This window comes from Lepidochelys olivacea, assembly GCF_965140295.1.
Source record: "Lepidochelys olivacea isolate rLepOli2 genome assembly, chromosome: 22".
Classification (NCBI taxonomy): domain Eukaryota; kingdom Metazoa; phylum Chordata; order Testudines; family Cheloniidae; genus Lepidochelys; species Lepidochelys olivacea.
The window spans coordinates 14,493,511-14,518,266 of record NC_140432.1 but is presented as its reverse complement, the minus strand read 5'-3'; the positions used below and the strand labels follow the sequence as shown (position 1 = coordinate 14,518,266).

The following is a 24,756-nucleotide window of genomic DNA, read 5'->3' as shown; positions in this document are numbered from 1 at the left end:
CGTAATCTCTTTGCTCTGTGTTCGTACAGCATCTAGCACATCTGGGTCCTGGTCCAGGACTGGGACTGCCAGGTGCTGCTGCAGTAAAAATAATAAATAACGAAGCATTACCAAATAAAAAAAATTATGTTGCTCACAAGATTTACAGGGGATGTAGGATCCTCCCACTGTAGGAAGGGTCAGATCCTTTTTTTAAAAAAGTGTGTGTGTGTGTGTGATATTACTTTCATCCACTTACACCCTTTATAGACAGGGCTTATTCTTCTCATGAGTGAAATGCACCCACCTCTGGGGCAGATCACAGGAGCTTCTTAACAACGCACTATGGCTCTACACCCTGCTTTAGGACCTGAAGTGAAAGATCCCTTATCCAGCTGTAACTATGTGGGAAATTCACAGCGAGAGGCTGTATAAACAGTAGCATTAGAATCTTATGAAAAGTGCCGTGGGATCTTTAATAGTCACGGAGTGGTTGGGTCCATGATTTTACATTGCACTTGGAAACCCTTTCAGCAGAACAGCACTTCCTGGTGCCATTCTGGGGCAGTGGTGCCGTAATGATGGAGAGCATCTCCTGTTGGAGCCACCCGGTCTGTGTTTCTGCTTCCTGCTGAGTACCAAAGCAGAGTTACAGGACGTGGACTCATCAGTCTCTGCCCATTACTCTATAACACGCCATTCACAGTAGTTACAAAATGAATCATAAACTCGTAAGCTCGGTGGGTCAAAGATCAGTCAACAGCGAAACAAATTTAAACAATAATCCTGCCAGTTATTTAGGTTTCTACCTCTGCTGGATAGCGAGAGGGAGGAAAAAACAGCTCAGAAAAATGAGATGAGACATTTGGTGCTAGCTAAAGAACCTGCACGCTTCAGTGGCTCAGCTAACCCCAGAAGCTGCTTGAAAACACACCGCTTCATTCCAGTAGAAGGGATACTTACAGATCAAACCCCAGTCTCACGCCTGCCCTGGAATGATAAGAGTCTTGAGTTGAACCTGGAAAACCCGAAAGAAAAATACCCGTACGGGGCTTGTTCTTAGCTGCCACGCTTTGTTTTATAAAGGGAAATAAAATGAAGTCAAGAGAATAAAATTTGGCATGAGAGTTGGTCCTGCCGAAACGGCAGAAGCTGACACGATGGATGGAGTCATTACAGGCTCCTGTGTAAATACAGACCCTTTTTTCCTTATAACATATCTCATTTGCTCAATAGCCCATAATGGCTCCCAAGGAGCAGTTACTGTTTATCAAGTCAGAGCTTCTTTTGCTGCTTAGCAGACTGTAGAATTGATGGCCCATCGTGGCTATTTTGGGTCAGACGAGGTGCTTTTGCTAGACACGCTGCAGAGCAGGAGCTTATTAAACCTGTCATACAAAGGTCACTTGGAGAATTGTTTTTAGACCTGTGAGTGGGAGAAATCCATGTGGTGTTCAAGAGGCAGCATGGACTAATGGGTCAGACACTGGACTGATAGGAAACCTGGGTTCTATTCTTGATTCTGCCACTGGCTTTCTATGTGAACATCCCATCCCCTCTGTATCTTCTCCCATGCTTTGTCCACCTTGTCTATTTGGATTGTAAATGGCAGGGACTCTCCCTCTCTGTCTCACTGTGTGTTTGTACAATGCCTGAGCTCAGTTTGTGCCTCTAGGTGTTGTTATAATAAAAAGAATAGTAGTATGCTGAAAAATGAGTGACAGGCTACCCTGGGAAAGGTTCTGCAGTTTGGCAAAGCAGCGTGGAAGAGCATCCGGAACGGAGACTTACCTCTCCTGCTGTAGACATGTAGCCACTTCTGGGGTAAAGCACAATTGCTTTTTTAACAGCTAAAGTCAGAGCAGGAAGGGGAGGGAAGAATACTGCTGCTCCTTTTCGACCTAAAAGGCTAGTCATGGTCTGTGGATGTTGAAAATGCCTTTTGAGAGAGACAAGGTGGGTGAAGTAATATCTTTTATTGAACCAACTTCTGTTGGTGACAGAGACACGCTTTCAAGCCTCACAGATCTCTTCTTCAGAATAGAAGTTGGTTCAGTAAAAGATATTACCTCACCCACCTTGTCCCTCTTGTATGCCGGGAGCAACCCATCTGCAACAACATGGCAAAAAAAAAAATCTAGGTCTTTCAGGTCAGACAGTTGATGTCCAACTGGTATGGTCAAGAAGATTTCTTTCCAGGGAAGGGAGCCTGTTTCTTGGGAGGCATCATCGTCTGGTGGGCAGAGCACTGAACTGGAAGTTGGAAGACTTGGGTTCTCTTCCAGTCTGTTGCTGAATTACTTCATAACTCTGGGCAAGTCACTATAGGGAAACTGAAGCACAGGGAGGTTAATCTTGTAAAATGCTCTGCCACCTACTGATGGAAAGAACAAAGTGTTTGTTTATTTGCTTCATGCATCGTGACTGAGCACAAGTTTCCTTCGAAAAGTGAGAGAGGGAACCAACAGATGTTTAGCAAAGGGGCTTCCCTGCCAGTTCCCACACAGCATTCCCTTTGTTTTGGTGAAACGGGATGTTCTCACGTGTATTTCTCACATGCATTTTAAGCACCCAGTTACTTGAATGGGACTGTGATGCGGAGTTGACCCCACACTGGCCTCTCAGAGGTTAATTGAGTCCTAGGGAAGCGGTGCAGGAGACAGCCAATTAGAGAGGGTCTGAGAGGAGCATCCAATCAGGGCCTGCTGGGCCCAAATAAGAGTTACAGGGCAGAGCAGGGTCAGTTACTCCCTGGAGCTCAAGGAGGGAGACCTGTGTGCCTGGCAAGCCAAAGGAAGCTAGCACCCTGCACAGAGCAGGGCTGCTAGCAGGGACCAGGGGAGTTAGAGAGAGCTCCTGGTCATGTGCTGGGATTAGCAGGTTGATGCCCTGAGGCCAGGGTGAAGAGGATGCTGCATCTGCAGGGGAGTGGCCGGACAACTGGCAGCAGTTGCCAGTGGGGAAGCGGCTGGACAGTTGAACTGCAGCACTCGCCCCCAGAATAAATATTTTGCTCACCACTCATTGGAGGTGGCACCTGACCAGATGCTCACTCGCTTGGAATGACAGTAGATTTATTTTGTCGTCCATTTATCACTTATTATTTCCCCTCTTCCATACCTTCCATCTCCCCCTGCCCTAATAACTGTTTACTATCCATTGGGGCATACATTCTCTTCTGATTAAGTGCCATTTAGCTGTTGCCTGCTTGCTCATTTAGTTTTATAGACACATTCACACAGGTGCAGAGAGAGGGTAATGAGAATGGAGAATGGCAACAGTCTGCTTAGATTGGATTTTAATAAAGTTTCCAGCTAAGCTAGATCATAACCATTCAGAGCAGTGGCATAGCCATGGCGTGTGTGTGTGTAACTTTTGATCCGATAATGCAACAGACAATGGATCCACTACAATGACCCAAGCTAGACTCTTACACTGTCATTTTGGATCATAAAGGACAGTGGCCGCTCTGCATCACTCTGAGCCAAAGTGTTTCTAGGGGAACGAGTGATTTCCCAGCTCTTGGCAGCTGCTAATTAATTGTAGATGATGAGATAATTTATAAAAATTAGAAGCGATTTTCTTCTTTGTGATAATATCGCTCTGCAATAAAACTGCTCTTTTAAAGGGCAACTTTTGTGTAATGTAGCGATCACTGCTAAAAATACATACGTGTGTGTGTGTGTATATATATATATATATATATATATATATATATATATATGAGAGAGAGAGAGAACGCACACGCAGAGAGGTATTTCAGCAGTTCACTTGAACCATAAGAATGAATTCAAATTGAAATTCAAATCTCAGTGTCACCTAGAATGCTGATTGGAAGAAATTTTTGAGGTGAGAGGACAATGGGAAAACAGTCTGCCATTAGCAGTGGAAGGAGTTTTAACACCGAGAAGGTGGCTGCATTAACTGGGGTGCTCGGCTTCCCTTTCCCCTCCTCCCCCCGGGAGTGACCGTGACTGTTTACAAATGCATATCCTGGGGCAGGAGTGCAGTTGTTCACAGGTCACAGCTTGTGGAGGGGATAAGAGCCCTGTTTTGTCTCCTGTGCGGCGTGCCTGGGTGGGAACGGGAATACCTAAGAGAAAGGAAGAGCTGGCAGTGAATAGCTGGGAAGTGAGCGAGGGACCTAGCACCATGCACTTCATGCCGAATGATCAGTGTGGCCCGATTTAGCCAGCGACTTGACACTCCAAAGTGTGGGGAATCAAGGGAGTGCACAGCTCCGTGGGGTCTGCCAGTGCAAGTGACAGAGAGAATCGGCTATGGGGGGAGGAAAATAGGAGTATGGCTGATGTGGGTAAATGTGGTGGAGCAGAAAACGCGTGCGGAGCGTAGGGAGGGACTGAGTAATGGTGGTGGAGAATGAATGAGAGAGGGAGGCTGGTCCTAGCCTGGAACTTGGGAGACCTGGGTTTAAGTCTCTGTTATGCCACAGAATTCCTGTGTGACCCCGGGTAAGTCACTTGTCTCTCTGTGGCTCAGTTTCCCTGGAAACAGGGACGCTAACACTGCCCTGCCTCCCCGGGGCGCTCGGATAAAGACCCGGAAGGTTGAGAAGTGCTCAGATCCTACAGGAAAGGGGACCCGGTGAGTACCTTTGATAGGCTGCATAAGGAGGGGGGCACTGAGACTGAATGGGCAATGGGAGGCTAGACCCCGGGAGACTGGTACGGTGAGGGTGAAGGGCTGGTGGAGTTGGGAAGGTCGGGGAGTGAGTAATGGGAGAGATGGTTCTTTGGTGGTATGGGGGTGGGGCAGAGTGGGGCCTGAGTAATCTGAGAGAGGGGTGGGTGGTGCAGGTGAGGCTGAGTGGGCGATATGGAGAGAACTGGGGATCACTGGGCAAGCTGAGATGGACGACGAACGCTAAGCGAATATAGGCTTGTTGTGGCATGTGTCTGACAGTAGCATGTCAGGAGGCTGAGGTTGTGCAATTGTGGCTTTGAAGCTGTTCAGAAGCGGTTGTAACTTCTCCTTCCAAACTCATTGCCATTTCAAGGAGAAAGGGCCACATGGATGGGCATGTCAGGACCCCTCCTGGGCATGGAGATGGAGTCAGAGCGCTTTGGTTTCCCCTCCGAGCTGAGTGCCTGCATGGAGCCTTGTGCCGCAGAATCATTGATGCCTCTCTGGGAGTTCCGGGAATCGTTCGCCCCTTTAGGTGTCTAGGGGTGAGCCGGATCCCAAAGGTAATGAGTTTATTCGTGGAGTGTCAGGAGGGACCTGAGAAATGAATGGCGGTGCAGCATTCGCCTGGAAGGAAGGCATTCCTTAGGCTGAGGAATGAACGTTCTGCAGGCTCAGGGGGCCTCCAATACTCCATCAGGTTTCTAATGATTTTGTCAGAATGTTAATCCCTGGGGCGAGCGGCAGAATTGTGATATCAGCAAACAAATGACGCTTCCGCACAGATAACCCAATTCAGAGTCGCGCACAAGAGCAGAAGACAATTAATCTTTTTCTACTGGGACCCTAGTCAGGGCCGATTTACATCGGTCTACGGAAGAAAGAGGGTGCCCAGGATACATCCCTGACAGTCGGGTGTGTAATAGTGAAGTAACGTGCGTCCACAAAAGCCGCGAGAGTGTGTTGCCTATTTTATTATGTGTTTGTATTACAGTGATGCTAGGGGTTGCACAAACTTTTTTAACAAGAGTGGGTCTCTGCCCCCAAAGAGCTTACAGTCTAAACAGAGAAGAAAAAGCAAAGAGGGGAGGGAAAACAGTGGCACCAAGAAGGGAAGTGACTTGCCAGAGGTCGCATAGGAGAACTGTCAATAGAACCCAGATCTCCTGAGTCCCTGTCTGGTGCACTATCCACTAAGTCCTCACTACCTCCTGAAAAGCAAGTATGCATGAATGGGTGTCCAGGACATACAGCAGTGAAAACGTATGAATAGTAGTGACAAGGGAAGGCATATGCACAGATTACAGGATATGTGAATAGTAGCGGACGTCTGTGAATTTGTGCGCAACAAAGCGGGGGGGCAGTGCGTGTGGCTAACATTGCCTGGGTTTGAATGTGTGTGGTATATTGCAGGGCTGTGTGTGATTGTGTGCAAGTGTGGTGCATAGAATACTGCAGTAAGAATACAGGTATATGGTAATGAACAGGCACGTGAATGAAAGCACTTGTCTGTTACAGCGAATGAGTTTGCATAAAATACTGCAGTGTGACAATGCATGTCTAAACATTTACACTGAGCGTATCAGTACCTGTCCACAGCAGCAAAGGTGTACATGCAAGGTATGGAGCACTCACATGTATGGGGGTGGCGGAATACAGCAGTGCTGGTGCATAGGTGTGACAATGAGTAGCATGCGTGTACGGCATCCCAGCAGTGAATCTGCGTTAGGTGCATATGGGTGAACAGAACTGAATGGAGCAGGAAAGAGGACAGTAAGCTGGAGCTGTGGAATTCAGCAGCAGCCAAAGGAGCAGCTGCACCGTTCTCAGGAAACAGAAGTTGATGCACTCAGACATGAACCAGATGCCAATGTTTGCTCTGGGAGTAGCAGGGATTTCCAAGGCACTCCATAGCAGGGGTGTGTGTGTGTGCGTGCACGCGTGTGCAAATGGAAATCGGTTACTGGGTACAGCTGTGAGGTGGCGCAACAAGTGCATGACCCTGGCCATAGGGCCCAGGAGCGTGGTGAATACTTGGCGATGCGGCTGGAGAGGATTTCCCGGGTCTCCTCCTTTTGTCCTTTTCTCTGCTCTATAAACATCTGATTTTATCTTGTTCAGTGGTTCCCAGGAAGGTCAGGCTCTCAAGATGACTGCTCAAGGTCTTCCCCTGCCTTCCTGAAGAGTCTTTTAGGATCTTTGCCCTCCACTTCCCAATCAATTGTTCACACCCTAAACTGCATGGGAGCACCAAACCCAGCTATCACCAGAGCAGCCCAAACAGCTGGGAGGACTGGAGCAGTGTAACAGAATGGGAGGGGATATCCACCAAAGCTAATAAGTGATACAGTTCTGCCAGACCTTAGCAGGCTAGGTTATATTTTATCCTTGAACGCTAGCTGCAACGGAGCGTCCATGACCCCTCTGGGCCATTGATTCTATTCATGACCTTGCTCCAAAGCATTTCGGGTGGGATTTTGCAAAGCTCCCAGTGCTGGAACCTCTGCTCCATCGGATGCAATCCCAGCCTCGGTGGGGGCAGGGTTAGCCTCAAAGTGGTCTCCTTTCCCAATGTCTTTAGTTTAAACTCGCTGTAATTTTGGGCCATTTCTCCTTTTACTACCATCCTTCACCACCTTAAATAACTTTTCTGCTTTTATGCAGCTCCCTCTCACATATTTATGGGAGAGATAACATGCCCCCTCACCTTCAGTTAGCATTTCTGTAAGCTCTACATATTATGCCCCTTTTATGTCCCTTTAACCTCTCTTTATAGTGCATGACTTTTAATTCATTTAATCATTTTTATCATCCTCCTTTCGATGCCTTCTGAGTTCCCTCTTTCTTTGCAATGAGGAGTCCAAAACAGTACCTAGTGCTGCGAGAGTAGCCGTATTGAGAATGATGGACAAGCCCATTCCCACCTGTGATTTCTCTTGGAAGCTTTGTTTTTCTAACTAGCAATCTCCTGTTAGTATCACCTGCAGCTACATCACCTCAGGCTGTCGTCTTGTCTGATTTCAGCAAGATCAGGCAGGGACCTTGGATGGGAGAACTCCAAGGCACACCTAAGAGTTCCCAAGGAAGCAGTTATGCTTGAAGAGTTGACCAACCCTGGTCTGGAAGTCAGTGATGGAACCGATGCCCCAGCATGATGCTAAGAGGTGCTGTTGTTCCTGTGTGTTGCAGGTCACCCTCTCTGCCTGGTGCACAGAGGATAGGAGTCTGTTACAGCCCTGGCTGTAGCTCTTCTCTTTGGAGGGCCCTTGATTCATCCCCGCTGTGTGCGCCAAGATGGCGTCCATCACGCTATGCTGCTGGAAATGCTAACCCTTGGATGAAGTATAAAACAGAGGCCTTACCACTTGTGATGAAAAGAGACCGTGGTAGAACTTGGGAATGCGATAGCCAGTGTTCCAAATTGGGTAAACGCGTTCTGTCCATGGACATTTTTCCCATAGACTTTTAGTTGCAAATGGATTTCTTTTGCCCTAAACGCTGTGTACTTCTGCTGTGCATTGCTAAACAGCTGATGCATTGTATTCCAAAAATGGATGAGGCGATGCTAATATGTAGTTGGCATAACCGATTGTAAAGCACGTTCAGATCTTTTGGGGAGGAATTATGCTATAGAAATAGCTTGCTCGTCTATTTGCTAACAAGTATATTTCTAAATACAAGCAGATTCCACTGAAACATGTCCCTTTAAAGAAAAAAAGTTGGCATGTGAAAGGCCAGCTCCTTACCTGATGTAAATCAGCGCACCTCTGTTGAAGTCAGAGCTTTGGGATTGCAGTTTGCAAGTGTGCCGAAGTTGTCATTGATGTACAGGAAGCATATGGAAAGACCCAGTGCTGGTCTCACCGATCAGAGGGTGACCAGTGTGTTCTTAGTTACTCCTTATGGATGTTAACAACACTGTATATGAATGCAGGGTCAGACAACTATCTACAAACAGCCACTGGTGTCAATGGAGCTTCACCCATTTACCCCGCTTGAGGATCTGGCCATAATGTATCATTTCTGTTTATTCTTTTCTGCATTTATAAGCCCTCACGTTCAGCATCGTTTGCATGCAAGGAACTGTCATCCCCCCTCCCCATCCCAAGACCCCCGCCAGACAATGTTGCAGTGGTGATACAATACTGGGCCGAACTCAGACCCCAAGTAGAATTTGTCCTGAAAATCTCTGTCGTTTTCTGGGGTGCAATCCAGACCAGCGAGGAGTTGTGTCACTGGCTGTCCTGTAATCCTGAGTGCCTCACAATGCTTTGCTGTTGTAGCCCCCAATGTGGGCCACTCACCACCAGCCTACCAGCATTCAGGTGACACCCTGGATGTCTGTGTGCTAGAGAGTCCTGGTACAGCAGCTCTGACCTCAGCAACCTGTCTACAGCCCCACTCTGTCTTCCACCAGCCTTGGTTACCACTTGCAAGGTGACCCCAGTGCACTCCCAATCCCGATTTTCCCCAAAACTCCATGCTCTGCAGTATCCAGCCCTCTCCTGGGCAGTTCAGAGAAATCATATGATTTGTTCCTCTAAAGGCACAAACACACATCACAGCTGATTAACTTAACTAGGGCGAAAACACCTTTCCCTTTAAACACAGCCCAGAGCTGGCTTATCCTAAAATTAAAAATGCCTCACCAATAGGACATAGCTTAGGTGATGCTAAGTAAAAGGAATAATGTTAGAAAGGGTTACAAGCAAATAAAAGTGAAAACACACATCTAAATGTCTGAAACTTAATTTAGCAAGATACAGGTTTTTCCCCCCACTAGACATTCTCTTCCTAGTCATTCTCTTCCCAGCCATGGCTGACTTTCTCTCAATCAGGGCCTTCCACAAAAGCACAAGGGGCTGGTTTCCCTTGTCTTCCTACATGAAAGATCTTTGCCTAAGCAGGTTTTTCACCTATATTCAGTTGCAGAGACTTCAAATCGCAACCCCCCACCCCCTTTGGTGAAAGAACCCAGCTTTCTCAGCTTGCAAGGTCTCTGTTCCCTTGAATCTGTCTAGTGATGGGTGCCAAGCGGCTTCTGTCCTTGCTTATATTTCCCAAAGTTCAATGACCTTGCTTCAGGAGGCAGGAAACCCTCCTATGTTCTTCCCTTCTTGTGGGCTCCCCGATCTCCCTGTATGTAAATGGGGCTTCCATTGTTTTGATTCTACCATGCTTAATTTACATAGGAGACAGACAAATACCTCCACCTTTGCAGGAACTGTTCCTTCCTTCGTTTGGTCACACACTTTAAACGTAATCTCCATGAGGGTACATAATTCCTCCTGTAGCGTTAAGCCAGACATTTCACGATTATATTAATCGCCAGTCTGTCATTAGCTTTCAGAAGAGACCTAACTCTATACGCTTTTACAAGACAGCAATGCAGGATACAATCAGTTGGTTGCTTGTCACTGGAGGTTCAGCCCCACTGTCTTTATAGACCAGTACATTTTTGCAATGTATTCTTTAAAAAGTAAACCAAAACCAAGCCTCTCTCTCCTGCTGGGTGTGCACACCCTGCTTTCCTCTCCCTGACTTGTTAGAGTGAGGGTTGCCTCCACCCCCTGTTAGCTTGATAGGTCGGGTTATTGCCTATGTGTAAATTGAAGTAAACACACATTCCTTTGTTTAGGATAGACCTGTTTAGCAACTTCCCTTGATGTACCTGGTTGACACACTTTAGTCAGAATTCCAGCATTTATTCATAACTCTGAATACCCACTGCGTACATAACGTCGCACAAGAATATTAATGATCAGCGAGTTATTAGTGTTCAGATGATACCGACCAAGGCGTATTTTGTACAAAGATTATTCCATGAGTTTGAAGGGTGTGAATACAGGAGTGCTTCATGCCAAAACCTCTTGCCAATTTTACGGCGGGCCCTTTATTGTCATCCCTAAGCAGAAGGAGGTCATTAGTGCTGTGGGTTGTAGGATGTGTGTGTGTGAGAAGGTGTGCAGTTGGGGGGTGGGTGGGTGCATGGTAAGGAGATGTATATTTCTAAGCACAGAGGGGCTGTGAGCTGACCCGGCTCATTTCTAAGCTTTCCAAGATGAGTGAAGAGACAGTTTTATTGAGCTTGGACTCAGCAGACTCGCATTTCTCTCCATTTATTCTCCCCCATGAATACCCTTCACTGAGCCTGTTTGCGGCCCCCAGTGACACCCCATCACAGCGTGGCAGGCTTGGCCTGTCTGCTCAGCATTACATCTTGCCGCACCGCTTTGCAAGGTGAGGATTTCCAGGTGGCTCACCAGTGAGTGAGACCCTTAGGAGGGTTTCTGTGGCAGAGCCGAGATGCCGACTTCTCATTTCTGAGGGCACTCGTGCTGGAGATTGTCAGAACGTTCATTTCTGTATGTCAGTAGGAGGTCAGGCTGCTGTCCCTGGGTCCCAGCTGTGGTTAGGCTAGAAAGAGGGAGTGTGAAGCAGAGAGATGATGATAAGGAGAGAGGCTGTGTCTTGTTCGCAAATTTGTTCATAAAGAAAAGCTCAATACAATGGGCTTTTACTTGAGACTGAATCAGAGACCTGACAACTTTATTACATGTAGAAAATGCATCCTCCGTAGCCATCTTCATATATTGATCTACTCTGCAGTGTTGGCGGGGTCTGGCAGATGGCTCTGGGTAGCTAGCTGTCTGCTAATGGGTCTGTGTGTAGTGTTTTTAAGGGCTATTAGGAGTAACAAAGAAGAGTTTGGACTCTAATCAGTTTAAGCCATCACTGGGTCTTCTATATGGGCTCCCTGCTGGTAACTGTCAACTTCAGCACACTTGTGAACTGCAGTCCAAAAGGTCCTATTGGAGCTCCGAAGCCCTGGTCCGCTGGGCTGTTTGCAATGCAAAAGATCACGCCGTCTTGCAATCAGGGCTACTGCAGAGAGTCTGCCGCTTCAGGACTGCTGCTTGGAGTCAGGTTGTAAATGACAATGCAGCTAACATGATCTAATTGGCTATTAAAGGAGATAGCAGCCCCAGAGATGCTGAGGGCCAATTAACCCTGGGAACTGCGAGGGTGACACTATATCTCTGCGCAGTGATGTGTTCATGAGTCTTTCGTGTGTGGATATAGAAAGGAGCAGTGAGGTCCTGACCAGAACCCTTTTGAATTTGCATGGGGTATTTTGGTCACGCAGCCAGTTAAGTGATCCCTTGCTTTTGTAGCTCGATGGAGACTGGATTAATAACTGGATAGGGTGGGCACAGGCCGAAACAACTTAATGAAGCCATCTGTGGATGGCTTAGGGCCCTCAGTAGTGAGTCAGTGTGAAACAGCGACGAACCAGTGTAGCATATTTTGGTGTGTGTAGCTGAGAGGTAAGGAGTTGTGGTGGGGGTGCGGAAGGCTGGCGCTCATGGATGTGCTAATGAAGCTCATTCTGGTGCACAGCTGTGAGCTAAATTGGGTATACAGTTGCCCACTGTGGCTATGGAAAGATGGTGTCAGTGGTGTCCCACAGATTAGACGAGCGTGAGTGGTCTCGGGCTCACCACGGTGAGAGCACAGAATGAGAGCCTGCAGCTCATTCAGATCAATGGGAGACTCTGGTGGGCTTTGGGTCAGGCCCAGTCTGAATCTGAACATCCTCCGCATCGAGGGGCACTAGGAATCCACCTTTTCATTTGGGCCTGTTGCTTGTTTGCACTGATGTCTTCTGCCTGAAGAAGAGGGAGGCATTTAACATTGCAAAACAAGCCAACTACTTTTCATAAACCTTCTTCTGCCAGGCATCATACTGGCAGAAAGGAGTTTGCATAGTAAGATCTGCTTCCAAAGGAAAAGGCGCTCTCCCAGTTTGCCCAGATTCCTGCATCTCTGCGTAATGTTGTTTGCATTGCAGACCGAGTCGTAAGCCTCAAGTTGGAGTTTGCTGGCGCTCGTCAATCTCAGACCCTTTGTTGCATTAGCCTTGGTTATTTTTTCCCCCTTAAATTGATTTCATTACCCCTGATTTCACTGGCTTTGCTGGTCTGATCTCTGCCAGGTGCATAGCCAAGGAGTTCAGTCCGAGCTGCCGCACGATGGATTTGATAATGGAATGCAGCTCGCAAGTTCAGAAAGAGGAAGAGTGGAGATAATTGTTATGGTTGAACAGAAGGGGAGGAGGCCAGGCCAATGGGGAAGCCGAGGCTGCCGGGTGTCTGGCCCACATTAATGCATTCGTGTTAAGTAGGAGAAATGCATGATGGATACTGCAAGACGGTATATTCCTGGGGTACAGTGCTGGGAGCTGGGGGGGGAATTGGGCAGGTGCCTTTCTCCATGGGATTCATGAGTGGCTCTGGGAGCATTCATGCAATTTAGCTGGCTGTGGGACTCTACATGTGGTTGTGCTGAGTGATCACAGCACCTGGAGGGTTTGCTGCTGGTCACCAGCAAGGCATTGTGAGAAACAGCCCCGGCTGGAGAGAGTTCAGGGGGCACAGCAGTCCAATGGTTCCCGGCTGCACCCTGGGGATCCCATCACAGCCTACACGGGCAGCAATATACGCTCTCCCAAGGCTCGCAGTTTCCAAGTCCTTTTGAATTACAAACATAGTAATAAATGATAATCAATGATATGAAACGAGCCACCAAATTTAGATTCATCCTGGGAGTTTCAACGCCCATGTACCAAGTTCAGGAGTGTTGGGATTCTGGGTTCCAACCCACCTATTTGTAGAGAGAGGCCCTAACAGTAAAATTCTGGATTATGGTTCATCTTTCCCCCGGCTACCTTCCATAGTTCAGGGGGGCTGGGTGGGAGTGAGGCCCAAACCGGAATCTGTCTCTAATTTATGACACATCATGCTTCTGTGATCTTCACCCAAGGATCTCAGAGCATTCTATTCTATTCTATTCTATTCTATTCTATTCTATTCTATTCTATTCTGTGTAGGTTCTGATCCTGCGTTCATCACTGAGCACTTTCCAGTCATCTGTTAAGCAGTGTGCCTACGCATCTGTCACATGGTATTTGTTCTCCCCTCCTCTCCCCAGAGAGAGAAGTGTGTGCAGTGGAGTGTCTTGGTTTGATCGTGTGTGTTTTGTTTTGTTTTAAGATACATATACCTGTTGCTCTGGGTTTATATTAAAAAAGGCAAGATCAAAGAAATGCTCCTTGGTCTTGGAGCAGAAGGGGGTGAGGTTTGCGATGGCCCTGAGTTCTTGGGGGAGTTAAATCTGCAGTGTCGGGTCACCCCCGAGAACACTCTGAAGACATTACACTGCCCTCTTGAGGTAGGTAAAGATTGTCGTCATCATTATGGGTAACTTGACCAGTTCAAGGTCCCATAGCTAGTCAATGGCACTGGAACCCACTGCTCCTTGCTCCCAGTATTATGTTCTAACCATTGAGCTGCACATTCCTTCTCCTCGGCTGCCCTTTGTTAAATGTGCTGCATCTTGTGTGTTCAAACCCCATATCAGATGAAAAGGTGGGCGGGGGGCTCCGTACTGTCAGTCAACCAAACTAAAAAGGGGCTCTTGCATCTCTAACTATAAATGGACATAAAAGGCCATTGAGATGTCTGAGCAACTTAGCAGAGGGAGGGAGAAAAGACATTAGGGCCCCATGGGAGTTGCTGCTCGGTCATCTGACAGTTTGAATCAACGCAACAAACAAATGAAATCCCCATGCATGCAGAGGGGCCACAGTGTAAAGTGCCATAACTCTGCCACAATCACTCTGAGCCACTGGCCGTCAGGATGCATTTTATAGGACACTTGTCGTGAATTGCCGGGACAACATGTATTGTCTGGACGCTGCATGTACCGAACAAGACTCAGCCATGCAGTGTGCTTAATGGGACTGAATGGCCCTGGGGATTAGTAACGGGATATTATGGGAACCTGTGTCACAAGCTGGCTGGTTTGGATCTAGCCTAGATCAGCCATGATTTAAGGTCACTGGCACGTGGCGACCTCTGTGAACGGAGCTGGTAGGTCTTGCTCTGCTTCCCGACAAACAAAGGTCTGTGACACTAAGCCACTTCCACCGGTGTACTAATTGGCCCAGTTGTTGGCAGTCTCAGCAGAGATGCTCTGGCCTGAATGGGCTGTGGATCCTGAACTCCCCTTCACCTGTACAGGTGCTCCATTGAAGGGAGGATCGAGGTAGATCAGTAGCTTATCGCATGTGGGAAGCTTCTACTCCTGCTGCCTCTGTTGTGCAGCTCAGTTGGGGGCTTCAGTTCTTGTGGCTAGCAGTCTGGTACCTTTCATCAGCGCTCAACTGCCTTTAAAAACTGGACAGACATGAAGGCTTTTCCACACATGAATAACCCCCTGGCCCCATTTACAGAATGTTCCTAATGCATTGCGGGACCGAGGACACGTACATCCTACTACAAATATTAGCTTGGGAAAACAAACACAGAAGTTCAAAGGAATCTGGCTGAGATTTTCACCTAAGCAGCAAATAAATTGGCTAGTGCAGCTTTTTTCCCCCCTAAACTGGGGGTGCCTGGAGTAGGGCCAGCTTTTTCTTTCTTTCTCTGGGAGACACCCACAGCTCCTCTGAGGAAGTCTTTGAAAGCCTCTGGAGGACAAGATAGCTTGTGGCTGCAGGAAGCCACAGGACCTTCCAAAGGTTAATTGCATCTGGTTAATGTTCTGCTGGAAACTGGTGTTTTTTGGAGGAAAATTTCTCTTAAAATTAAATCCCCCACACTGCAGGTGTGGGAAATCAGGACCCTCTTCATCAGTCAGACGACTGTGTAACGGTTTATAATAAAGCTCAGTCCCAACACATACACACTCCTCAGTGTACCCTAGAGTGTTATTAGTTGCAGCTGTATCTGTCCAGCACGTTTCAGATTTCTGTTTAAACTAAACTGAAGTGCTCAAAAACTGCACAGATCTCTTGAAGAAAATGAGATCTTAGCAGGGTGTCTTTATTGACCCCAGAATGCTGCTTTCAAAGGGATGCTGCAGGTGTCTGTTTTTATGTAGCAAAATACTTAGAGCTGGTCTACACATGGTTTTTAGACCATTTAGAAACAACTATAGTTAAATGAGCGCGACCTCCTAGAGTGGCTACAGTTAGAGTGATAGCAATATGCCTTTATTGATTTTATTCCCAGATGAGATTTGTCTGATGAAAAACTGAAATAACATTGGTTTTCTGTAAAAATGTGCCATTTTTGATCTTTTTAATGTTTTCAAACATTTTTAAGAAAAGTTAAAAAAAAAAAAAGTCACTATCCTGCTAATGGGGGAGGCATTTGGCATCCAAGCGAGCAACTCTCCTTGTGCCTTGTCCCCAGCCTGGGCAGGCCAGCATTTCCAGAACAGTGGCTCTGGCTAGATGCCAGCCCTCTAAGCTCTGCCTTTGGCAGCCCACAGGTTAAGAGTGTGTCATGGGAACCTGTGAGTGCAGAGCTGAGCTCTGGAGGCTGCCGACACTCTGATTAATACTGCAGCAGGGCTTGTTATGCTGGAGAAGAGCCTTTCCTCTGGAGACATTAAATATTAATAGCAGCAATAGAGAGACAGATAAACAAGAGCAAGTTATAAAATGTTCGTTCGGAGGGCATAGGTGTTAAGTCTGACAAACGCGCGGTGGAGCTGGCTCATGAAGAGGGGCCGAAGGCTGGTACAGCACTTAACGCTCTGGATTTCCACTTCCTTAATGTCCGTGCGGTTCATCCCTGCGGAAGATCCTTCCTGGCCAGGGGAAGGAGGTACTGGAGCTCAACTAGGCAGCAACAAGAACTTTAATTTAACATTATGTTTCCACTTGGTCTGAGTTTACCCTGAGGCCAGAGCCATCCTTAGGATTTATGGGGCCCTACGCAGTATTATTAAACTGGTGCCCCTATGCTCCACTGAAGGCTGTCCCCAGCTGGCGCTGCTGACCCCAGTGTGTCGAGGGGGCACAGCTACTATCCCAGCCCGCAGACCCCCAGAACATCCCCCCCCCATTGCTGACACACACTGAGCTTTGTATGCAGCAGACACTGCAGTGGTGGCTCAAGGCAGGCTTCATGCTGTCACATGGGGACTGCATCTTGCCAGAGCCCGCGGCCCCCCACGCCACTCCTGGCTCACCACGAGCATTGTGACAGGAAGTACCAAGCAATAATAACAACAACAATAATGCAAGTGTGTGTGCGTGTGTATGTGTGTGAGAGAGACAAAGAGCGAGCCAGTGTGTGTGTGACTGTGTATTGAGGGACTGTGTGACAGTGGGTGTTGGGGACTGTGTGTGTGTGTGAGAGAGAGAGAGACAGTCTCAATCTGTATTGAGGGATTGTAACTCGTGAGATGCAGTGTATATGTCGGTGTGAGAGAGAGGGTGTGTGTGAAGTTTTGCTCCTCCAGTCCTGGCCCCAGCCCAGCCCCACCAGAGACCGAGCGGCGCGGGCAGGCAGGGTCCAGGGAGGGACTCCACTCCTGTGACTGGCCAGTGACTGGCTGCGTCGCTCTGGGCTCCCGGGGGCTGGGCTGGCAGAGCCAGAGGCTGGAACCCTCAGCCAGCCGGCTGAGGAGTGAGTGAGGCATGGAGTGGGGTTGGTGGCGGGGAGAAGCCCGTCGGCCCAGTGCGGGGAAGGAGCCGGAGAAGAGAGGATTCCAGCTAGGGGAATGGTGCCTCAAATTTTCGGGTGCCCTATGCAGCCGCATATGCTGTGTATGCCTAAGGACGGCCCTGCCTGAGGCTGACATCTCTGGTTCTCTCTCTCTCCCTCCCTGCCTGGGTGTACGCGTCTTGTCCAGGAGCCAGTTCTACGGTCTGTCTGCCTAATATATTTTGCGGTTACCGGAAGTGTTACCTTCAAAATTCAAGCAGAAACACTTGGGCTTTGATCTTGTCAGATCTTCAGATGCTCAAGGAGCGTGGGCCTGGTTAGGAGAACAAGGCAGTGCTGCAGAAAATTGTGCTGATGGTTCAAGAGGTGATGCTCTTCCCTCTGAGATGGTGCACATCCACTGCTCCAGAATACTCTGGCGTATGCTGTGCTGATGGCAGTTGTTGTGTTCAGCCAATAGGGGGCGCTCATCTCTCTGAGTTGAACCCCTGTCCTAGCATGGCATTGCAGTACTGCCCACTTATTCGAAAATCATGAGATTAGCTTAAAAACCATGAGGTTTTTTTTAAAGATAATGCCACATTTTTTATCTTTTTATCGGCTGTTTAGTGGTGGAGCCTTTAAGGCTCACATTTTCAACCACGTGGGCCAGAAATGTACTTCAAAAAAAAAAAAGAAAGCTGAAATTCTTGCACAATCACATGACTTCAGGAGCTGGTGCTTTAAGAGAAACACCAATTATTGGCAATTAAAATCACAAAAGTTGGTGAGAATGAGATTGTTTGCTCCTCAGAAAACCTGATTTTCAGATGAGAAGCAAAAAGTCTACACTCGTTAACAAGAGAAAGGATTACTGACCAAAGTCAGACTGGAATAATTACATTTTCCGTGTACAGAATCCTTCTATAGTTTGTACTGAACTCCTTTCCAGAGGACCAGCTGCCACATTTCACAGGAGAAGTGGCTACATTTTGATGAGTGTTCCTCGGTTCTAGAGTTTGTGTAACTGGCTGCAAAATTCAGAGCTGTTCGCATTGGCCGTTTTCCTTCGACGCCTTGTTGAGACAGGAGTCAAATGCAGAACATCTGGGTCTGGTTTGGGGCTTTTGGACCCTCTACAGGGTTCAGAAGGATTTGAATCTTTGGGCCCATCAGTAAAGTGCTTTAGAGGTCTCTCCAGGATGAAAGGAATTTTATTATGTTGTTCAAATATCTTTCTGCTGTGCTAAGGTTGAAGTGAACAATCCACCACTTGGGTAAATGACACTTTGATGTTACTCTGAAAACTCAGTGAAGCAGAACAGCGACGCTGCCCAGCTCTTTGGAATGCAAAGCAAAAATAAAATAATAATAATTAATTTTTTTTAAAAAGCCAACCGCTGCTGCATAGGGAAAATAGCATTACAGTGAGCATTACGCTGCAAACTGAAGCTGACCAGCGGCGTTTAAAATTCCCTTCTTAATAACACACGCTTGTGGCAAGGAGGATCATATTGGGAAGCCAAAGGTTTCCAATGCAAAAGTAACAACAGCAACACTCCATATGTTCAGAGGCGGTTTTGTTAATGACAGCGGGACAAAAATATATCGATATTTTTTCATGATCACACTTCATATTAAGGTTACATTTGTAGATAGTTTCTAAACGGTTAATAAACGATGAATTGAAGATTTTATGCTTTTTGGGGCAGTGACCATCTTTTTGTTCTCTGTCTGCACAGCTCCCTAGCTCAATGGGGCCCTGGTCCGTGCCTAGGCAGTGCTGCAATACAAATTAAGCATGTTACAGACATGAGTAGGGAGTGTTATAGATGGTTAATGGTTTAGGCACATCAGTTAGGAGCCGGGGTTATGGGTAACCTGTTGGTCGCTCTACCAATTGATTAACTAGTCTATGAATCATTTACTCATCATTTATTACCCCTTTCTGTGATATTTACAGATGTATATTAACATACTCTAAAATGAAGTGCAGTGGGTGAAAGGTTAAGGCCCTCAACTAATGTCTTGAAGCTTGTGGGTTCAAGTCGCTCTCAATCTCACGATGAAAGGTCCCCGCCGCCAGTGCACACAGCTGCAAAATGGGTACCTGATCCATAGGACAGTTAAAGGTGGAGGGAAGTGATGCTGGCTGTATGGCTCCCTGGTGTGCCATTGGCTATGAAACTGACGTGACTTAACTGTGTCCGCCTGATGAGCCATTGGCTTGGGGGAACTTGATTTTTCCACTTTTATGTGGCTTTATTTATCCAGAAATAGCAATTTACAAACATCAGTGGTCTAAGCTTCCCAACCCCGCTGGGAGGTAGGCAAGCAGTAGTGTCCCCACTTCACAAGGATGCATTTGCCACACAGAGGTTGTGGCTTGCAGGATCACACACACAACATTTACGGCCTGATCATGCAGACACTACAAGCACCTGCCTAATTTTACTCTTGCGAGTAATTCTATCAGGTTACTCACATGAGTAAAGAGTTATGCACATGTTTAACTGCATATGCAGAATTTAACTGGTTAAAGCCAACATCTTCGAAACAAAGCATGATTTATTTAGTCCCCAAAGCAGGCACAGCAAAGAGTAAAAACAATAGAAGGGCTATACGCATGCGTCTGTCTTACACCTTAATCTTTCCTTGACAGCTTTTGTAAATTCCCCTCAGCACAGCTAACCCCCATCTCTGTCTAGGAGAAGCAGACTGTCTTGCTCACAACTTAATGTCCCTGTCAATGTGTATCTCGTTGCCAGGTCTCATTGAAACTCCCTGGGAAATCTCTGGCCAGACACTCCACCCCCAGTGCTTTCTAGGGCCAGGGTCCTCTAAAGTTTAGGATCCTTCTTTTAATCCTAGACTTAGCCTTGGGAAGACTGAACCGTTTTCAGCCTGCCCGGAGCCAGATTGGGGGTATTTCCCCAACAAAAAGCTTTTTTTTTGTTTCCTGCAGGACTCTTATTTGTGTCGATGTTTTACCTTTCCTGCTTAGTTCCTTTAACAATCTCTGCTGACCTAACTCCATAGCAGGTAACCCCTCATAAATAGACACACAGAGGCATGCACCCTATTAATAAAATATAATACAGATATTTCCCAGTTTGTCACTGGAGTTATTTGGCTTAAATTTACTTAGTGTTTGTAAAAAAAAAATCTCAAGATCCTTTGATGAAAGGGCAAAATATATTAACAAACCCATGATCTGCATAGCTGTCCTTCAGGGGGACAGAGCCCTTTGCCGGGGACGGGGCTCAGAGCCTCTTCTTCCAACAGTACAGACCTTTGTTAGTCACTAGCAGTAGTAGGCTTGTGACACACTGTGGAGCAGTTCTGAGCTCAGGCAGCAGAGGGCAGTAGTACATACCAATATACACACGTGCACAAGCACGCGTACCCCCCCATGCCAGCCAGTTCTTTACAGAAGTGGCCCTCACCCTTTTTCCATACCAGAACTTCCTTCCCAACTAGCTTGGATCACCCTCCTATTTAGCACTATGGGTAGGACAGGATGGCTACGACCCCCGATGTCTATTTACAACCTCTCGCAGAGGGGTTGTGACCCTGGGAAAGAGAACCCTGCTTTATAGTGTGGTTAGATGCAGCCCGAACACAGACAGGCTTATTTTTAAAAAAGGCTTTACAGAGGAAGACCGGGAAGAGAAACAACTGAATAGCTGCATGCCAGCCGCTCCAGCTTTCATGAGTCAGGAGAGAGGGTTTGAACTGCACGAGCAATCAGCTCAGCAGAAACACAGAGTTCCCACTGGCAGTGCATTGAGACCAACCACATCCCCTAACACAGGCCATTTCCGGTCCAGTCACACAATCTCTCTTCTTGCAGAAAAACAGCCTCACTTTCTTTCCCTGCTGAGAGAAGAGAAGCAACAAAATGGTTGCATAAAAGGAGCATGCAGTTTGGGTTGACGTTTTGTGGCCCTGGGGACTCAGTGGAGAGAGGCTACTGAGAGAGCAGAGAAGAAATGGCCCAGGGTGAGAATTTTTATACTGAGTAAATTGGCAGAGAAATTAGAGCTGAGACCAAAAACTCAAACCTTTTTTTTTTCTTTGGGGGGGTGGGGGGGTGAGCAATCTATATCTGCTGCAGCTGCACCAGGAGAAAGCTAAGGCAGCAAACCTGTGTTTTTCTCTCTGTGTGTGCGCGCACCCCTGTGTGTATCTGTTTGTCTCATGGGCAAGGTTGGGAGGATTCCATCAGTCAATAAAACAAGCTTTAAAAATCATTGTCTGAGTCTCCAGCGTTCACTGTAAACATGAGAGCATCAACACTAGTCATGCCCGGAATCTGAAATATTGCATTATCGTTTGTCTTAGTTATTGTAAAGTATAACTTGTCATGGAGCGTTGTTGAAAGGATCATAAAGTTTGTGTGAGAAGAGTTGAAAACAAGAAAGAAGAGGGGGCGGGGGAGGGAAGGGCAAGTGGCTGCAAAGCTGGAGAGACGTTTCAGTTTGCTGCATCTCTGATGCCTTCCCTTCTTGATCTGGTTCAGAGTCTTCCATTGTATTGCATTGGCTTGCAGATGTTCCATGCTGGGATGTGATACTGTTAGGTCTTCCAGGCTGGGCTGGATCAGTCTCTGGCTCCGAAATCATTTAGACATGGAACTAGTCCAATGGCTTTGTTCCGAAATATTTTATTTTTAAATGGACATTAAAAAACAAATGTTTCTTGAAATTTTGATTTCTTTTAAAATTCTGCAGTTTTCGAATAGTGCAAAAAAAAAAAGAAGTGTTTTTCATTGAAAAAAGAAATTCTGTAACATTTTTCCCTTCAAGCTTTCCCCAACAATTTTTATTTCTAAAACCTTAGCAGAAAACACTTGCTGTTTTCCAGCCAGTTGTATTGAAAAATATTGACAGGTTGATTTAAGAAAGATGGTCCAGTGGCTAGGGTGCTCATTGAATTCCCTGGTCTACCATAGACTTCCTGTGTGACCCTGGACAAGTCAGTCTGTCTGTCTGCCTCAGTTCCTAGCTGTAAAATGGGGATATTGCACTGCCCAAACTCACACGGGTGCTGTGAGGATAAACACATTAAGACTGCGAGAGCTGCTTCAGAGGAAGGGACAAGAAACCATGTATTAGGTAGTTATGGGATCATAGAATCATAGAATATCAGGGTTGGAAGGGACCCCAGAAGGTCATCTAGTCCAACCCCCTGCTCAAAGCAGGACCAATTCCCAGTTAAATAATCCCAGCCAGGGCTTTGTCAAGCCTGACCTTAAAAACCTCTAAGGAAGGAGATTCTACCACCTCCCTAGGTAACGCATTCCAGTGTTTCACCACCCTCTTAGTGAAAAAGTTTTTCCTAATATCCAATCTAAACCTCCCCCACTGCAACTTGAGACCATTACTCCTCGTTCTGTCATCTGCTACCATTGAGAACAGTCTAGAGCCATCCTCTTTGGAACCCCCTTTCAGGTAGTTGAAAGCAGCTATCAAATCCCCCCTCATTCTTCTCTTCTGCAGGCTAAACAATCCCAGCTCCCTCAGCCTCTCCTCATAACTCATGTGTTCCAGTCCCCTAATCATTTTTGTTGCCCTTCGCTGGACTCTCTCCAATTTATCCACATCCTTCTTGAAGTGTGGGGCCCAAAACTGGACACAGTACTCCAGATGAGGCCTCACCAATGTCGAATAGAGGGGAACGATCACGTCCCTCGATCTGCTCGCTATGCCCCTACTTATACATCCCAAAATGCCATTGGCCTTCTTGGCAACAAGGGCACACTGCTGACTCATATCCAGCTTCTCGTCCACTGTCACCCCTAGGTCCTTTTCCGCAGAACTGCTGCCTAGCCATTCGGTCCCTAGTCTGTAGCTGTGCATTGGGTTCTTCCGTCCTAAGTGCAGGACCCTGCACTTATCCTTATTGAACCTCATCAGATTCCTTTTGGCCCAATCTTCCAATTGGTCTAGGTCCTTCTGTATCCTATCCCTCCCCTCCAGCGTATCTACCACTCCTCCCAGTTTAGTATCATCCGCAAATTTGCTGAGAGTGCAATCCACACCATCCTCCAGATCATTTATGAAGATATTGAATAAAACCGGCCCCAGGACCGACCCTTGGGGCACTCCACTTGATACCGGCTGCCAACTAGACATGGAGCCATTGATCACTACCCGTTGAGCCCGACAATCTAGCCAGCTTTCTACCCACCTTATAGTGCATTCATCCAGCCCATACTTCCTTAACTTGCTGACAAGAATACTATGGGAGACCGTGTCAAAAGCTTTGCTAAAGTCAAGAAACAATACATCCACTGCTTTCCCTTCATCCACAGAACCAGTAATCTCATCATAAAAGGCGATTAGATTAGTCAGGCATGACCTTCCCTTGGTGAATCCATGCTGGCTGTTCCTGATCACTTTCCTCTCATGCAAGTGCTTCAGGATTGATTCTTTGAGGACCTGCTCCATGATTTTTCCAGGGACTGAGGTGAGGCTGACTGGCCTGTAGTTCCCAGGATCTTCCTTCTTCCCTTTTTTAAAGATTGGCACTACATTAGCCTTTTTCCAGTCATCTGGGACTTCCCCGGTTCGCCACGAGTTTTCAAAGATAATGGCCAGTGGCTCTGCAATCACAGCCGCCAATTCCTTCAGCACTCTCGGATGCAACTCGTCCGGCCCCATGGACTTGTGCACGTCCAGCTTTTCTAAATAGTCCCTAATCGCCTCTATCTCCACAGAGGGCTGGCCATCTCTTCCGCATTTTGTGATGCCCAGCGCAGCAGTCTGAGAGCTGACCTTGTTAGTGAAAACAGAGGCAAAAAAAGCATTGAGTACATTAGCTTTTTCCACATCCTCTGTCACTAGGTTGCCTCCCTCATGGGAGGGGATAAACTGCCCCCCATGGAAAATCCTGTTGGCTTATTATCTGTGCTGTTCTCTAAAGCTTTTTATCATGTCCTCATCTCTGTAATATCTGAGTGCCTTCCAGGGGTGGATGAACTAACATCTGTCACGTGTGCCTTGTATCAGAAGGATGAATGAGTTGGTGGCCATGGGGTGGGGTTTTCTATCCAGAGTGTGTCCTTGGCTTTATTACAGCAAAGTTGCCAAGCGCTGGCTTTGCTGCAGCTGAATATCCCTTATTCCGACGCTCGTTGTAGTATGGGTGGGCTAATCGTGCTCTGCATGGAGCAGGCGGAAAGAGGAACAGGGTTTCAATGCGAGTTTCGGAGAGCTGGAGCGAGCAGCTGGGGTTGCAGTGGGCACGGGACCAGTGAGCAGCATCACAATGTTGCCTGCAAATGGACTGCTGATTATGCAAAAGCCCAGAACATATGGAGGAGAAGTTGAGTACTATCCAGCAGCAAAATATAAAAATCAAAATGAGTGGCATGCAATCAGGGACCAGTGGCTCTCGTGTTGCTCGCAGCCAGGCCTCGCGCTGTGCTATCGTTAGGTCTTGCAAGCCAAGCAGCCCCTCCGAGGTGGTACCGACCCCGATGCTGCAGCCGGGCACTGAGAGCTGCTTTGCTGCAGGCAGTGAAGAGGGGGTCTCAGTAGCTGCCTTCTGAGTCGGTGCTGACCCCAGCATGGTGTTTGGGGACACTTTTGGTGTAGGACGTCCCCTGTTGCGGATGAGATGCCACGCT

At 47.3% G+C, this 24,756-nt stretch overlaps 1 protein-coding gene across 4 annotated transcripts in view; it reads left to right on the top strand.

Moving 5' to 3' along the window:
* Window positions 1-24,756, top strand: part of GRIK4 (glutamate ionotropic receptor kainate type subunit 4) — a 303,965-nt gene that overhangs the window by 114,817 nt on the left and 164,392 nt on the right. The window contains exon 1 of one of the 4 annotated variants that reach the window (XM_084611847.1): window positions 4,509-4,584. The exons of the other annotated variants lie outside the window; for them this stretch is intronic. The gene's annotated coding sequence lies outside the window, so the exon portion shown is untranslated. Of the gene's footprint in view, window positions 1-4,508; window positions 4,585-24,756 lie in introns of those variants that run through there. 4 annotated transcript variants of the gene reach the window in all.